Source organism: Heterodontus francisci, chromosome 10 (genome assembly GCF_036365525.1).
Source record: "Heterodontus francisci isolate sHetFra1 chromosome 10, sHetFra1.hap1, whole genome shotgun sequence".
Taxonomy (NCBI): Eukaryota; Metazoa; Chordata; class Chondrichthyes; order Heterodontiformes; family Heterodontidae; genus Heterodontus; species Heterodontus francisci.
This window is the reverse complement of record NC_090380.1, coordinates 19,356,887-19,374,138: the sequence shown is the minus strand read 5'-3', so window position 1 is coordinate 19,374,138 and position 17,252 is coordinate 19,356,887.

Sequence of the window (17,252 nt, the reverse complement as noted above, 5' to 3'; positions counted from 1 at the left end):
GGGCTCCATGACAAAGTTTATGGCAGAGTGACGTAAAAAGACTATGTTTTAGTGAAATTCCAAGTTAGTGTAAACAAGTTACTGTGTCCTTTGATTCAAATGTGCGAATGTTGGAAGCTTCCACGAATGAAATGAATGTCCTTGGGATTTTCAGTGTGTTCTGTGGAACGAACCGTCGTTAACTCTTTGTTGTCTGGCCTTGATGTTGAAAAAATGAGTCTGTTGCTTTTTCTATTTTTACACATGTATATTTTGTGGGAACCTATTTTGGTTGTGAATTAGTTGAAACTGTGTGTTCCTTGGCATTGGGACAGGGAATTTGACAGAGATTTTGGTATTTTGAATTCATAACCCATTACAGGAATCAATTTTCTAAGTTGTTTGGAATTGAATGAGTGTGAAAAGTGATTGTTGAGTGTATTCATTTCAGTTTAAGATTGTGCACCCAGGAATGGGATATAAAATTGAATTATATTTTAAGTTAAAGTTTTATTTTTATTTTAAAAGTCAGTTTTGCAACTATGCAAAGGCAATGAACAATTTTGTAAGAGATAAGCTTCAGCCTTAAAGGTCTGAAGATGTTTGGAAGAAATCCAGTTTGAAGTTTACAACACTGCTTTAATCGGAGTTCCAGTTTAAAATCGGTTCTTTTGTTTTTTTTGCAGTTTAAATTAAAGACATGTTTTACTGACTGTTTTAAGTAGCAAATGACAGGAATCGGATATTGGTTTAAGGGAGAGAAGGATAAACAAAGGAGATATAGGAAAGATTCTGTCTGTTTAAAGTTTGTTTAAGAAGCTGGTGTTAAATCTTCTGTTTTAAGAATGTTAAATAACTTTTTCTTTACTTTTTGGTTTTATTACAGTCATTTGAAAAGGCGCCTAAAGAAAGAACAAGAAAAATGACGTAATTTACCTATCTTTAAAAAAAAGCATGTGCAATTCTGTTCTGTGTGCAATTAATAAGTATTATAAGTTAATAAGTCAGAGTTAAATTTATACTAATAAGGTTAATTGACCTGTTAAGTTGAAAAACTGGAAATTTCATTTGTGGCCACAATGAACTTTCAAATTTATTATATCAAGTTTTGGGGGAGTCTTTATTTCCGGACATAAGACTCGTTCATATAATATTGGCAGTTTTGATTTTTAAATATTTATTGTAGTGAATTGGAATTTGGAATCATTGTTATAAAAAATCCTGGCATTAGAAACCTCTTACAAAAGATGCTAAAAGTTTGGAAACAATTGCAGTTTAATCTAAAATGCTGTCTTTCCTGATGGAGATGCTTTCCTTTGAAGCTGATAATGTTACTAATAATTTTGTTGTTTTCAAACTCTAAGGATACCAAAAGGATTGAAAAAAAAATTAAAAATGGAGTACAGTTCTTTTCGATCAGAAAAAAAGGTTACGTAAAGTGACGCAGCCGTGAATGTTTTGCTCCGCCCCCTTTCTTTCTTTTCTTTTGGGCCTCCTTATCTCGAGAGACAATGGATACGCGCCTGGAGGTGGTCAGTGGTTTGTGAAGCAGCGCCTGGAGTGGCTATAAAGGCCAATTCTGGAGTGACAGGCTCTTCCACAGGTGCTGCAGAGAAATTTGTTTGTTGGGGCTGTTGCACAGTTGGCTCTCCCCTTGCGCCTCTGTCTTTTTTCCTGCCAACTACTAAGTCTCTTCGACTCGCCACAATTTAGCCCTGTCTTTATGGCTGCCCGCCAGCTCTGGCGAATGCTGGCAACTGACTCCCACGACTTGTGATCAATGTCACACGATTTCATGTCGCGTTTGCAGACGTCTTTATAACGGAGACATGGACGGCCGGTGGGTCTGATACCAGTGGCGAGCTCGCTGTACAATGTGTCTTTGGGGATCCTGCCATCTTCCATGCGGCTCACATGGCCAAGCCATCTCAAGCGCCTCTGACTCAGTAGTGTGTACAAGCTGGGGATGTTGGCCGCTTCAAGGACTTCTGTGTTGGAGATATAGTCCTGCCACCTGATGCCAAGTATTCTCCGAAGGCAGCGAAGATGGAATGAATTGAGACGTCGCTCTTGGCTGGCATACGTTGTCCAGGCCTCGCTGCCGTAGAGCAAGGTACTGAGGACACAGGCCTGATACACTCGGACTTTTGTGTTCCGTGTCAGTGCGCCATTTTCCCACACTCTCTTGGCCAGTCTGGACATAGCAGTGGAAGCCTTACCCATGCGCTTGTTGATTTCTGCATCTAGAGACAGGTTACTGGTGATAGTTGAGCCTAGGTAGGTGAACTCTTGAACCACTTCCAGAGCGTGGTCGCCAATATTGATGGATGGAGCATTTCTGACATCCTGCCCCATGATGTTCGTTTTCTTGAGGCTGATGGTTAGGCCAAATTCATTGCAGGCAGACGCAAACCTGTTGATGAGACTCTGCAGGCATTCTTCAGTGTGAGATGTTAAAGCAGCATCGTCAGCAAAGAGGAGTTCTCTGATGAGGACTTTCCGTACTTTGGACTTCGCTCTTAGACGGGCAAGGTTGAACAACCTGCCCCCTGATCTTGTGTGGAGGAAAATTCCTTCTTCAGAGGATTTGAACGCATGTGAAAGCAGCAGGGAGAAGAAAATCCCAAAAAGTGTGGGTGCGAGAACACAGCCCTGTTTCACACCACTCAGGATAGGAAAGGGCTCTGATGAGGAGCCACCATGTTGAATTGTGCCTTTCATATTGTCATGGAATGAGGTGATGATACTTAGTAGCTTTGGTGGACATCCGATCTTTTCTAGTAGTCTGAAGAGACCACGTCTGCTGACGAGGTCAAAGGCTTTGGTGAGATCAATGAAAGCAATGTAGAGGGGCATCTGTTGTTCACGGCATTTCTCTTGTATCTGACGAAGGGAGAACAGCATGTCAATAGTCGATCTCTCTGCACGAAAGCCACACTGTGCCTCAGGGTAGACGCGCTCGGCCAGCTTCTGGAGCCTGTTCAGAGCGACTCGAGCAAAGACTTTCCCCACTATGCTGAGCAGGGAGATTCCACGGTAGTTGTTGCAGTCACCGCGGTCACCTTTGTTTTTATAGAGGGTGATGATGTTGGCATCGCGCATGTCCTGGGGTACTGCTCCCTCGTCCCAGCACAGGCATAGCAGTTCATGTAGTGCTGAGAGTATAGCAGGCTTGGCACTCTTGATTATTTCAGGGGTAATGCTGTCCTTCCCAGGGGCTTTTCCGCTGGCTAGGGAATCAATGGCATCACTGAGTTCCGATTTGGTTGGCTGTATGTCCAGCTCATCCATGACTGGTAGAGGCTGGGCTGCATTGAGGGCAGTCTCAGTGACAGCATTCTCCCTGGAGTACAGTTCTAGGTAGTGCTCAACCCAGCGGTCCATCTGTTTGCGTTGGTCAGTGATTATGTCCCCCGATTTAGATTTGAGGGGGGTGATCTTCTTGATGGTTGGCCCAAGAGCTCTCTTCATGCCATCATACATTCCTCTGATGTTTCCGGTGTCTGAGGCCAGCTGAATATGACTGCATAGGTGCTCCGCCCCCTGGAGACAAAGAAATTAACCCCGCTGCAGCTATCGTTTTTCCATTTAATCCGCCACGCAATTTTCACATTGCTGAGAGTAAAGTTTATATATATTGGACATTATTAAATCTTAAATTTCTAAATTGACAGATATAATTGGACATTGGATTCTTTCTGTTTTTATAAGCAGGTGACGGTAGGTTTCAAGGCCACATGAGAACTGATGCACAGCAAAAGATCTAGCAGATTTAAGAACTTAATTGCAGACATCAAATGTCACAGCATCTTTATCAATGAGACAAAGTGCTTGAGAAGGAGAGAGAGTTGCAAGCACTTCTGTCTTTAATGTAAAAAAATGCAATACCACCAAGTCTGGGCATCAGAAATTGGAATTGATAAACAAAATTTACTTGATATGAGTGGTTATTTAAAGTACTCAAAGGGAAATTTATCTGATATTTAAGAGGACAATCAAAGTTTAAGAAAATAAAAAACAAAAACAGTCTAAGTGGTTTACTATGTTGGATATTAGCAATGGGCAGTGGTCCATACCACTGGCACAAGAGTGCCAATATATATTTACGGTTACGTTCCAGGGACAACAGTACACCTGGACATGTCTCCCCCAGGGATTTTGTAATAGTCCGTCGACATTCCACCTTCCTCCAGAATGTCAGAGTGAACGTTAAGCCTAAATAGGCACAGATAATGAAGGAAAAGGTTTCCTATTTGGGAATAGTAATAACACAGGGAAAGCATGTGATAGAGCAGATGCGAGTACAGACAATCTTCAAACTCCCCTTACCACAAGATACTAAGGCTCTGAGATCATTTTTGGGCCTTGTTGGGTATCGCAGGAACCATACTGATGAATTTGCCTTAAAGCCAGCCCCTTTATGATCTCCTGAAAAAGAACTACTATGTGCCTGGCAGACAATTTAATCTACCAGGGCGAACCCCATGAATGTCAGGTTTTGACAGCAAAAGCCCTCAAGGACCTTTTGTGACAAAAACATTGGGGGGTGTACAAGGGAAGGAGACTGCAATCAAACCAGCAATCAAAACTTCCTCGACAGTGGAGGACGGGATTAGGCAGACAGGATGTGGATTACATATACAGGAGGACGGAAGTCCCAGACTCAGGGCCGAATTGCAGTGGGTCTTTCTTGTAAACGTTACAATCGGACAGTTTGTTTGAGGGGTGGGGGGGGGGGGGGAGAGGGGTGGGGGGAGAGAGAGAGAGAGGGGTGGGGGGGGAGAGAGAGAGGGGTGGGGGGGAGAGAGAGAGAGGGTGGGGAGGGAGAGAGAGAGAGAGAGGGTGGGGGGGGAGAGAGAGAGAGAGTGGGGGGGAGAGAGAGGGGTGGGGGGGGAGAGAGAGAGAGAGGGGTGGGGGGGAGAGAGAGAGAGAGGGGTGGGGGGAGAGAGAGAGAGAGAGAGAGGGGTGGGGGGGGGAGAGAGAGAGAGAGAGGGGTGGGGGGGAAGAGAGAGAGAGAGAGGGTTGGGGGGGAGGGAGAGAGAGAGAGAGAGAGAGAGAGGGAGGGGTGGGGGGGGAGAGAGAGAGAGAGGGGTGTGGGGAGAGAGAGACAGAGAGAGGGGGGGAGAGAGAGAGAGAGAGGGCCGGGGGGAGAGAGAGAGGGGCGGGGGAGAGAGAGAGAGAGGGGCGGGGGAGAGAGAGAGAGAGAGGGAGGGGCGGGGGGAGAGAGAGAGAGAGGGGCGGGGGGAGAGAGAGAGGGGCGGGGGGCGGAGAGGGAGAGGGGGCGGAGAGGGAGAGGGGGCGGAGAGGGAGAGGGAGAGGGGCGGGGGGGAGAGAGAGAGGGGCGGGGGGGGAGAGAGAGAGGGGCGGGGGGAGAGAGAGAGGGGCGGGGGGAGAGAGAGAGGGGCGGGGGGAGAGAGAGAGGGGCGGGGGGAGAGAGAGAGGGGCGGGGGGGAGAGAGAGAGGGGGGCGGGGGGGAGAGAGAGAGAGGGGCGGGGGGGAGAGAGAGAGAGGGGCGGGGGGGAGAGAAAGGCGGGGGGGAGAGAGAGAGGGGCGGGGGGGGGGAGAGAGAGGGGCGGGGGGGGAGAGAGAGAGGGGCGGGGGGGGAGAGAGAGAGGGGCGGGGGGGAGAGAGAGAGGGGCGGGGGGGAGAGAGAGAGGGGCGGAGGGGAGAGAGAGAGGGGCGGGGGGGAGAGAGAGAGGGGCGGGGGGGAGAGAGAGAGGGGCGGGGGGGGAGAGAGAGAGGGGCGGGGGGGAGAGAGAGAGGGGCGGGGGGGGAGAGAGAGAGAGGGGCGGGGGGGGAGAGAGAGAGAGGGGCGGGGGGGAGAGAGAGAGGGGGCGGGGGGGAGAGAGAGAGGGGAGGGGTGGGAGAGAGAGAGAGGGAGGGGTGGGGGAGAGAGAGAGGGAGCGGTGGGGGAGGGGGAGCGGAGGGGTGGGGGAGAGGGAGGGGTGGGGAGGGGGAGAGGGAGGGGTGGGGGAGGGGGAGAGGGAGGGGTGGGGGAGGGGGAGAGGGAGGGGTGGGGGAGAGGGAGAGGGAGGGGTGAGGGAGAGGTGGGGGAGGGGAGAGAAAGAGATGGACAGAGGGGAGACAGAGCAAGGGGGAGAGAAAAAGATCAAGATCGCACCTAACAGATGGACATGTCTCTGGATTTTCCACATCACAAGAAGTGTGCAGGCAGACATTTACTACTTGTGCAAGCAAATACAAATGCTAGGTACTCACTAAATAGGGAGAAATGCATTTGAAATCAGGCTGTGCCTTGATGGCATTAAGTTGGCTATACACTTTACATAAAAATTAATTGCCCTCATATCCATGGCTGAAATTATAATTTTGTCAAATGTTCGTCTTGAAACATGCTGGTGCCTATCCCTAGCTGCACACCAGGCGCTAGCCTTGACCAGTAAGGTTGGCAATTCGGTTCGCTAACGCTTCACATTCCACTTGCCTTGGAAAAATCAAAAGATTCTGAGGGCAGCAGCTGAGAAAACTGAAACCCAATATTTTGCACCTACTGGTGAATGTGAGGGCATTAAATTGACAGGCGAAAGCTCTCAAGCAAGAATGAAAACCACCCTCACCAAAGATTAAACTCAACATTCTGCACACACATTACCAAGGTGTCAGCAGATATTTAGACTGTGTAGCTTTATGGTGCATTCGCTGTTCCTCACGGGGAGTTGGGATCTCCAGGTCTTGGCCGGCGGTTGGATTTGGGCGGGAAAGCAGCAGCGCGAGCGCAGTCGGTTGGAGCTCGCGCGCAGCCCAGCCCGGCCCGGCCCGGCCCGGCCACAAGGTGAGGAGAGAGGCGCTAACATACGGACAGATTATCAACCAACGGGCGGAATCGTGGGGAAACAGGCCCCCGAGGGTAAGACAGCACCTTTTAACTTGTGTGTGTGTTTTTAAGCGAAGAGGTCAACGTCGGCGAATACGCACCTGGGGGCGGCGTGGGAACAAAAAGCTAAACTGTCGAAATGAGCTGACAGTGAAAGCAGATGAGGTGGAGGGAAGCAGCTTTCTGAGGTAAAACAAAAACAGCAAATTGCCGGAAACACTCAGCAGGTGAGGCAGCATCTGTGGAGTGAGAAACCGAGTTAACGTTTCAAGTCGCTTTCAACACCTCATTAAGTGGCGTTTTTTATTGGACACGATCGGCGTGTCACTCTCACATGAAGCACATTGTAGCAACGCTGTCCTCTGCGGCTTTGATCACATTTTGCTACATATAAAACGGTGTGTGAATGGCACATGGTCCAGAATTTTACGCCTCCCCTCCCCCCCCCCCAACCACAAAAGAGCGGGAAGGGGGTGGGGGCGTAAAATGGAGCTGGAGGCTTGGGGGCCCTTTCCAACCCGCTCCCGCCTCCACTGCCACCTTATGTAGGGTGGCAGTGGCGAAAAATGGCCCGCCAGCCCCAGGCCAATCAAGGCCCTTAAGTGGCCAGTTAACGGCACCATGGGTATTTTGCCTGTGGCAAGTGGGCGTCCCAGGCCTGAGAAAAACTGCCTGGCAAAAGCAGGCAGCTCTCTGACGGCCTGGGGAGGGGGGGGCCTCATGATCGGGCACCATGTGACCAACGGAGGGCCACCCCCTCTGCCCCAATCACCCCCATCACACAACACGAACCCCCGTCCCCCCAATCGGCCACCCTTTCCTCACCGGGGGTCGACCTATAACCCCCGGCGAGGCAACAAAAACTTAACTTGGTTCCGGGGCTCCCCAACATCATCATCTTGAAGTTGGGCTGCAGTCCCAGCAGTGGCCATCACTCCCGGTAGCACATCTGGGAGTAAGCTGCTGGCCCGCTGATTGGCCGGCAGCTCCATTAGGCGGGACTTCCTGCCTCAAGCGAGTGGAAGTTACGCCTCAGAACAATTAAAGGCCGGTGAACCGCAAAATGCAGGTCAGTTTATGGGTGGCGCAGTGGTTCGCCTCACAGCTCCAGGGACCTGGGTTCGATTCTGGATACTGCCTGTGTGGAGTTTGCAAGTTCTCCCTGTGACCACGTGGGTTTTCGCCGGGTGCTCCGGTTTCCTCCCACAGCCAACGACTTGCAAGTGATAGGTAAATTGGCCATTGTAAATTGTCCCTAGTGTAGATAGGTGGTAGGGAATATGGGATTACTGCAGGGTTAGTATAAATGGGTGGTTATTGGTCAGCGCAGACTCGGTGGGCCAAAGGGCCTGTTTCAGTGCTGTATCTCTAATAAAATAAAAGATCCCCAGGCCAGGCCGAAGCAGGTTTGCCACCGACCTTTCAGTCAGTGGACGGCTCCCGTCCACCGAGGGAAAAATTCCGGCCATGGTGTTATTATGGGGTGAGGAGAGATTTCCTCGCTCAAAGGTTGTAAATCTTTGGAATTCTCCACCCCTGAGAGCTGTGGATGCTCAGCCATTGCGTATATTCAAGACAGAGGTCAGTAGTTTTTTGAGTACTAAGGCATATGGGGATAGTGTGGGAAAGTGGAGTTGAAATAGATTACCCATGATCTTATTGAATGGCAGAGCAGACTCGAAGGACCAAATGGCTTACTCCAGCTTCTATTTCTTGTGTTCTTATGTTCTGTAGCCCAGACAGTGAACAAGTAAAAATATGAAGTCTCATTCCCTCAAGAAGTGAATTGTTGTTGGAGATTGACCAAGATTTTGCGATAACAGTGAGGCTATCAGGAGTAAATCTTGCACACTTAAGTGCGAAAATCAGGAAGTTGCTGTCTGATTTGTGGTACCTCGATGATAAACTTAGCATTAAAATACATGAAGGGCATGAAGTTGCTGTACTTAGTCACTAATTACCCACTAAACACAGCAGAAAATGCTAGGATCGGGGCATTCAGGTGTGAGTGAATTTTTAACAGCTCAATAAATCTTAATTACTGCCAAAAAATCGCTCTTGCCTGATGATTTAATTTTAGAAGTGGAGAGTTTTGTTGCTTCAAAATTTAATTATTGTTGGAGATTTTATAAAATTAAAATATTTTTTAAACTTTTACCGTTTGTCTCTTTTATCTCTCATAATTGCAAATTTCTTTCCCTCTTTTTTTATTTTACTTTCTGGACATGATTTTACACTGAACTAAATATTCTAATTTATACTTCCTAGTTTGGACTCGGCTTGTGTCAGTGAGGATTCTTCAATCTGATTAGTTAAAGAGACACCCTGGGCTGAATTTTATTAGCGCGCCGCACTTTGCGGCTATGCGCTTTGAAGTCGGTGACATTCCGACACTGAAGCGTCGCCAATGCGCCGCAGCGATATGTCGCACAGGGGCTCAATTAAATGGAGGGGGTGAAGTGGCTGTCCCCGAAGATGTAAGGGAGCGGCCGCCGCATCCCCAGCAATGGCGTTTGGCGCCACTGCGCAGGCGCTGGTGCCAGTTTTAAAGGGCTTCAAGCCCTTCGATGAAATTGTAATATTTAAAGGGGAATCTGTGTCCATTTGTTATTAAAATTTTATTACAACCTGGAGGCCCTTTCAACCCCCCTCCCCAATGTCTGTTTTAGGGCCAACAACCCTGAATAAACTCTGTTGCCATCACGAACTTTCCCCCCACCAACCTTGTAACATTTGCCCTTCAACCCCTTCCCATCGTACCCACAGCCAATAGAAAGTGTGTTCCTCGCTTCCCCACCCCTTCTGCCCTGAAATCTGCCCTCTTCCACCTTCCCCACCAGTGTCTCGCCTCGGAACTCCATTCAGAGTTCTGAAGGCATGCGTGTTGCGGCTGGCACCCGTAATATCACTGTGGGACGCCACCCGATCCAGGTAAGTTCATTAACATTTATTTTAATACATTTTAATATTGAAATGAAGCCCTGACATTTGTCGACGGGTTGTGGGGGGGGTGCTGCACGAAGCCTCGCTGCCGCCGGTAATATGCGGCGGGGCCTTCTCGGTGTTGGGAATTGTGGCAGGCCACTCCCGCAAGTATTTTACAGGCCCACCTTGCACGGCCCTCAAAGTTGAGGGGCCGGTAAAATTCAGCCTCTTGCCCTGTTCTCACACAGATCTCCTGTAGAGGGTGCTGCGCTGAAAAAGATCTCTAAATACCATAAGTCGTTGCTCAAACGTCTGGACAGCTGTAAGCATAATGAATGGCAAGCACCTTTCCCTTTCTGCTGACTGCAAAGTCCAGCCATTAATAATGGCAAATTATGCATACTTTACTGACTCGTTTTTCTTTTTCTTAATCTAATCTTTTTTTCCCTCATTTTATTTTTCCTTACATGATTTTGGCTTTAATTCACCTTATTTCTCAATCCATGCTCTATTTATTTCTCAGCCCTTTAATCTCATTGGTTAAAGAGATATACTGTTTGTCTCGTTGCTCTCTGAGGTCCCAGATGCCATCATCAAGCCATCATGAGGTCATGCTTCCAGCAACTTGGTAAGCAAGTTTTTAAAAATCCAACATGCATGCTCAAGTCTCAGTAACCGGGCATACCTTAAGATGCCCCAATCCAGCATAAGCTGAGCCGTTGTAGGACTGATGCGCCAACCCTCACTAACGTCTTGTGAGGCTCTACACTGTGATGGAGTCTGCAATTTCCAAGACCAGTGGAGGAGTGTGTGCAGGTTCTTATCTGAACAGATGACTTGTTGAATTCTGTTAGATGCACAGACTCTGGTTTCAAAGCTTTGTTTTGAGACAAACCCTAACTGAAAAGTGAAATTAAAATTTTCAGAGTTCTGGGGAGACAGAACTGGTTGGAACCAGATAAGACAGAGTTGTTTGACCAGAGGCATGTGACTAGAGCTATCCAAGCTCAGATTACAAGATTGGAGAGTTCAAGCAGGCTGCAGGAAGAGTGTTTGGCAGACAAGCTGCTGAGACTGGAAGCTGTTTCTAGGAGCTGGCCAATGGCAAATATGAGTTGCAGCAGCTGTTTTCAGTGACTTAAAGAAATACTAGTGGATCCACACCATCATGAGTGTCGTGAGCAGAGCTGAGGAGGTTCGAGAGGTGACGAGACTGAAACATTGAAGAGAAGACTGCAATGCTTGCTATCGATTAGAAAGCATTAAATTGGAGGACAGGAGCTGGAAAAGTTCAGAGTTTTGAAGAACTTTGTGGCTGTTCGGTGCCATCTTTGCTGAGTAAACTGCTCAGGAAATCAGTGAGATCTATCTTTGTTGTATCTGATAATGTGTAATCTGTAAACTGTATATATTGACCGTGATTTGTCTGTTATTTCATGTTTAACTTATGTTGATTTTCATTTGATTGTTAGAGTAAAAGTTATAGAGGTGAAATCTTGTCCATTGTTTTTTATTGGGGCCGTATGGTAAATTAGGTTCTTTGGTTTTGTTGATCACCACGGGGATCATAACAACACCAAAAGCATAGCTATAAAGAATGACGATTATACTCTCAAAGACGGTGCCCTGTCCAATTTTCCCCATTTAAAAACACCCTCAGAGCACCTAGTAAAGCATTCTCAATTCTCAGTACCCTACACATTAGCCTTTCAGTCAAACTTTTCAGGAGGTTATACCAGTTAGTGTTTGTTATGCTATTGATTTTTTTCAGTAGAATTTTCTATATTGCTGTATAGAGTTTTTGTTTTTACCATTGTTGTCAGTCAACTCCGCTCAGGTTTTAAAAGAAAACTTGTCTTAGCTTAAAATATTTTCTTTTTGATACTGCATCCTTTGGCAGTCCATCATTATATTTTGTACAAGTGCACAACCTGATTTCCAAGCATTGATCAGGGCAGCTCAGTGCCATACCACAACACCATGTAATCTATCAGTACCAATAAAGGATTCAAAGATCGTGTCAAATGTAGTAAGACTTTCACCACTGTGGATGGACATGCTAAATGACTGCTTTCTGTCAGCTAGGCACAAAATAAGATGAATATGATCTGACTTGCAGTTTTGGCCCATATCAAACAGGATGAATTTCTCCCAAGGTAAAATTCAAAATAGGCTGAAGAAAGACTCCTCGCCACCCCCCACCCCCACCCCAGAAATTACTACCACTTGGCTAGCATTAGCAGCATTGAGTAATATGTAGAACACACTTCATCAGTTGCAAGATCCAGTCTGATTCCCAAGGAGATGCTTTTTAACATCAGCAGAGCCCTGGCAATTTCTAGGGATGCTCTGGAGGTGCCAGCTGAATCTACCTGATGACACACTTTGGTTTTGGCGATATTGCTGTGTGTATTACTCTGGCTAAACCAGAATTGAATTCCTGTGTCATTCATGCCATGCTCTAGCATTGTCAAATGCTGTTCACTTAGAAAATCTCCCACAGTTGCCAACTAATGCAATGGCTTCTATGCCGTCTGGTACCTTGAAAACAAGCGGGCACCATTTGGCTTCTGCTCTTTTGAGTATGGAACTCTTGGATAAGATCAACCCTCTTTCTCAGGGATCCTTTATGGAAGCCCCCACAGAATGCAACTATTTATGATGAGTCGTTCTCAGTTTGATTTGACCAGTGCATTTTAAAGCTTTAGCATAATCTCAAGTCTTACACCATACAGTTTTAAACTGCCTATTAGCTTCATTAATAGCTTCACAATACTGTCTTGACATTGAAAACATTTGCTATTGCTTCCAGCCTCTGTCTACGTCTCACTGTGCAATGTTTTACATTTATCAATGTTAAATTTCCTTTGCCATCTGTGGGCCACCTGTGTAACTGATCTGAATCTATGTGCATACCTTTAGCAACATCCATTAACTCTACCTGTGTTTTATATTGTCAGCTTTCAGCATGGCTTGCTACACAAATAAGTAATTAGTTTAGAAACAATAAGAGTTCCGGCAGTGTTGTTGGGAGATCCTACTCCATATGTTTTCATAAATAAAAATAGAAAGTGCTGGAAATACTCAGCAGGTCAGGCAGCATCTGTGGCGAGAGAAGCAGAGTTAACGTTTCAGGTCTGTGACCTTTCATCAGAACTGGCAACGGTTAGAAAAGAATTAGGCTTTAAGCAAGTGAAGAGGATTGGGGGGTTGCTGAGGAAGGAAGCAAAAGGGGAGGTGTGTGATAGGGCAGAGGGCAGGAGGGATTATATAACAAAGCAGTCCTGGGACAAAGGTTGTGTTAATGCGTTCAACACCGCCCCCCTTCTCTCATTGCCTACATTTCTGTCTTTGGCCTGCTCCAGTGTTCCAGTGAACATCAATGCAAGCTCGAGGAGCAGAGCCGGATCTTTCGATTAGGCACTCTACAGCCTTGCAGACTGAACATTGAGTTCGGTAACTTCAGAGCATGACTGGCCTTTTTAAAAATATATTTTTATATTTTTTATTTTATTTTTTAACCATGTGCCTGTTTTTCATGTAGACAGAGCTGCTCATTATTCTGCTGTTAACACTCTAGACTAATGCTTTGTCTTTCACCACAAACATTAACATAATCTTTGCCTTTGTCCCAGGACAGTTTTGTTGTTTAATCTCTCCTGCCCTCTGCCCTTATCACACACCTCCCCTTTTTTCTGTTAATTCAGTCCACAGGTCACAGCATATTAGTAAAGTTTCTCAACAACTGGAAATTAGCCAAATTAAACACTTTATTTATCCCAATAAAGCACACCAAACCAGGTTTCTTTAAACAACAATAAAATTAACGATTAATAAACCAAGTTTTAAATGATAATGGGATAAATCTATATGTATGAAAAGATTTTATAACTCCTTATTCTTCCTAACCCTCATGCACACACACATACATTCATAAATCGGTTAACTAGGCAAAAAAAGGTGTTTTGAGTTGTAACTGTTTCTTAGGAACAATAAAATTATTGTTTGTCAGAGTCTGGTAGGATATTTCTGTATTAGTGAGGAATCCCAGAGTCAAATAGTTGTATGCCACTCGATGTCTCTCCAGGTGAGTTTGATAAACAGTCTGCGATGGGTAGGCATTCAAGGCAATTTGTCAGCAGCAGGCGTCACACAGATCGTTCAGCTTAAGGTGAAGCAACAGGTCTACTTAAATTTTAAAGTAGCAGTCTAACAGTAGAGACTTTCTTGTGATTTCAGGAACTTCAAAAAAACACAAGAAAGGAACAGGACTCACTCTTCAGGTAGAGCGTCTTGGAGGCAACAACAACCTACCATACCCAAAACACCAGGCTTCCTTTCTCCAAAGCACTGCTCCTCCACAGTGTAGCAACTCCGCTTCCTCTGGGCCTTTTCTCTCTGTCTTCAGGCAGGTCAGAACTATCCCTTAAATGTAGCACTTCTTTCCATGAATTGCAAAGTTTGTTTTCAAAGAGAATAGGTCTTTTCTCTGGTCTATGAGCAAATCACAGTTCACTGCTGTCTCTCTGGTCCGTTTCACACTGCAGAACTGGGTAAAAACCTTCAACACAACCAAGTCACAAAATTGTCGTAAATGTTTCTCTGCTCAGTTGCTTGGATACAAATTGCCTTGTAGTCTGTGCTCCACGCAATTCAGAAAGTCCTTTTTTTCTCGGTCTTAAAGGCACACAGACCTCTTAGTTTTTTAAAATTAAAACTCTTCTGACACCACTCAGAAGATAATGATTGGCATGGTCATGTCATGGGAAAAAAGGGCTGATGTGTTTTCTTTCGTATGTGGTGCATTGGATCGGGATTTGAAGGAATATTCATTTATTTTAAAGTAGTGGGTGGAATAAAGTAAGCCTGTGTATCATAAGTGGATTTTGTTATATAGAATGGAACTGCCTAAGTCTCAGCGCTGGGGGATCTGGACATCTGCCAGTGGTCTGACACTGTGGACGTGAAAGAGACTCCAGGATGGGATGTTGCCTCCCTGGTGCCAGGGTTAAGGATGTCTCTGAACGGACAGGGGGAGGGTGAACAGCCAGAGGTTGTGGTACACATTGGTACCAACGACATAGGCAGGAAGAGTGACGAGGTCCTGCAGGGGGAGTTTAGGGAGTTAGGTAGAAAGTTTAAAGACAGGACCTCTAGAGTTGTAATCCCGGGATTACTCCCTGTGCCACGTTCCAGTGAGGCTAGAAATAGGAAGATAGTGCAGCTAAACATGTGGCTGAACAGCTGGTGTCGAAGGGAGGGTTTCAGATCTCTGGACCATTGGGATCTCTTCAGGGACAGATGGGACCTGTACAAAAAGGACAGATTGCATCCAAACTGGAGGGGCACAAATATCCTGGCTGCAAGGTTTGCTAGCGTCACTCGGGAGGGTTTAAACTAGTGTGGCGGGGGGGGGGTGGGAACCAGAGCAATAGGACAGCAGATGAAATAAATGAGGGGGAACTAGTAAATATGGCCAGTAAGACTAAGCGGAAGAGCAGGCAGGGAGATGTTGCGGAGCACAGCGGGACTGGTGGTCTGAAGTGCATTTGTTTCAATGCGAGAAGTATAACAGGTAAGGCAGATGAACTTAGAGCTTGGATTAGTACTTGGAACTATGATGTTGTTGATATTACAGAGACTTGGTTGAAGGAAGGACAGGATTGGCAGCTAAATGTTCCAGGATTTAGAAGCTACAGGCGGGATAGAGGGGGATGTAAAAGAGGTGGGGGAGTTGCATTACTGGTTAAGGAGAATATCACAGCTGTACTGTGGGAGGACACCTCGGAGGGGTCATGCAATGAGGCAATATGGGTGGAGCTCAAGAATAGGAAGGGTGCAGTCACGATGTTGGGGGTTTTCTACAGGCCTCCCAAAAGCCAGCGGGAGGTAGAGGAGCAGATATGTAGACAGATTTTGGAAAGATGTAAAGGTAACAGGGTTGTAGTGGTGGATGATTTTAACTTCCCCAATATTGACTGGGACTCACTTAGTGCAAGGGGCTTGGATGGGCAGAATTTGTAAGGAGCATCCAGGAGGGCTTCTTGAAACAATATGTAGATAGTCCAACTAGGGATGGGGCCGTACTGGACCTGGTATTGGGGAATGAGCCCGGCCAAGTAGTCGAAGTTTCAGTAGGGGAGCATTTCGGGAACAGTGACCATAATTCCATAAGTTTTAAGGTACTTGTGGATAAGGATAAAAGTAGTCCTCGGGTGAAGGTGCTAAATTGGCGGAAGGCTAATTATAACAATAGTAGGCAGGAACTGAAGAATTTAGATTGGGGGCGGCTGTTGGAGGGTAAATCAACATCTGACATGTGGGAGTCTTTCAAATGTCAGTTGATTAGAATCCAGGACCAGCATGTTCCTCTGAGGAGGAAGGATAAGTTTGGCAAGTTTCGGGAACCTTGGATAACGCGGGATATTGTGAGCCTAGTCAAAAAGAAAAAGGAAGCATTCGTAAGGGCTGGAAGGCTAGGAACAGACGAATCCCTTGAGGAATATAAAGACAGTAGGAAGGAACTTAAGCAAGGAGTCAGGAGGGCTAAAAGGGGTTATGAAAAGTCATTGGCAAACAGGATTAAGGAAAATCCCAAGGCTTTTTATACATATATAAAGAGCAAGAGGGGAACGAGGGAAAGGGTTGGCCCACTCAAGGACAGAGAATGGAATCTATGTGTGGAGCCAGAGGAAATGGGCGAGGTACTAAGTGAGTACTTTGCATCAGTAATCACCAAAGAGAAGGACCTGGTGGATGATGAGCCTAGGGAAGGGAGTGTAGATAGTCTCAGTCATCTCATTATCAAAAAGGAGGAGGTGTTGGGTGTCTTGCAAAGCATTAAGGTAGATAAGTCCCCAGGGCCTGATGGGATCTACCCCAGAATACTGAGGGAGGCAAGGGAAGAAATTGCTGGGGCCTTGACAGAAATCTTTGCATCCTCATTGGCTACAGGTGAGGTCCCAGAGGACTGGAGAATAGCCAAAGTTGTTCCTTTGTTTAAGAAGGGTAGCAAGGATAACCCAGGAAATTATAGGCCGGTGAGCCTTACATCAGTGGTAGGGAAATTATTAGACAGGATTCTTCGGGACAGGATTTACTCCCATTTGGAAACAAACGAACTTATTAGCGAGAGGCAGCATGGTTTTGTGAAGGGGAGGTCGTGTCTCACTAATTTGATTGAGTTTTTTGAGGAAGTGACAAAGATGATTGATGAAGGAAGGGCAGTGGATGTTATCTATATGGACTTCAGTAAAGCCTTTGACAAGGTCCCTCATGGCAGACTGGTACAAAAGGTGAAGTCACACGGGATCAGAGGTGAGCTGGCAAGATGGATACAGAACTGGCTCTGTCATAGAAGACAGAGGGTAGCAGTGGAAGGGTGCTTTTCTGAATGGAGGGATGTGACTAGTGGTGTTCCGCAGGGATCAGTGCTGGGACCTTTGCTCTTTGCAGTATATGTAAATGATTTGGAGGAATATATAGCTGGTCTGATTAGTATGTTTGCGGACGA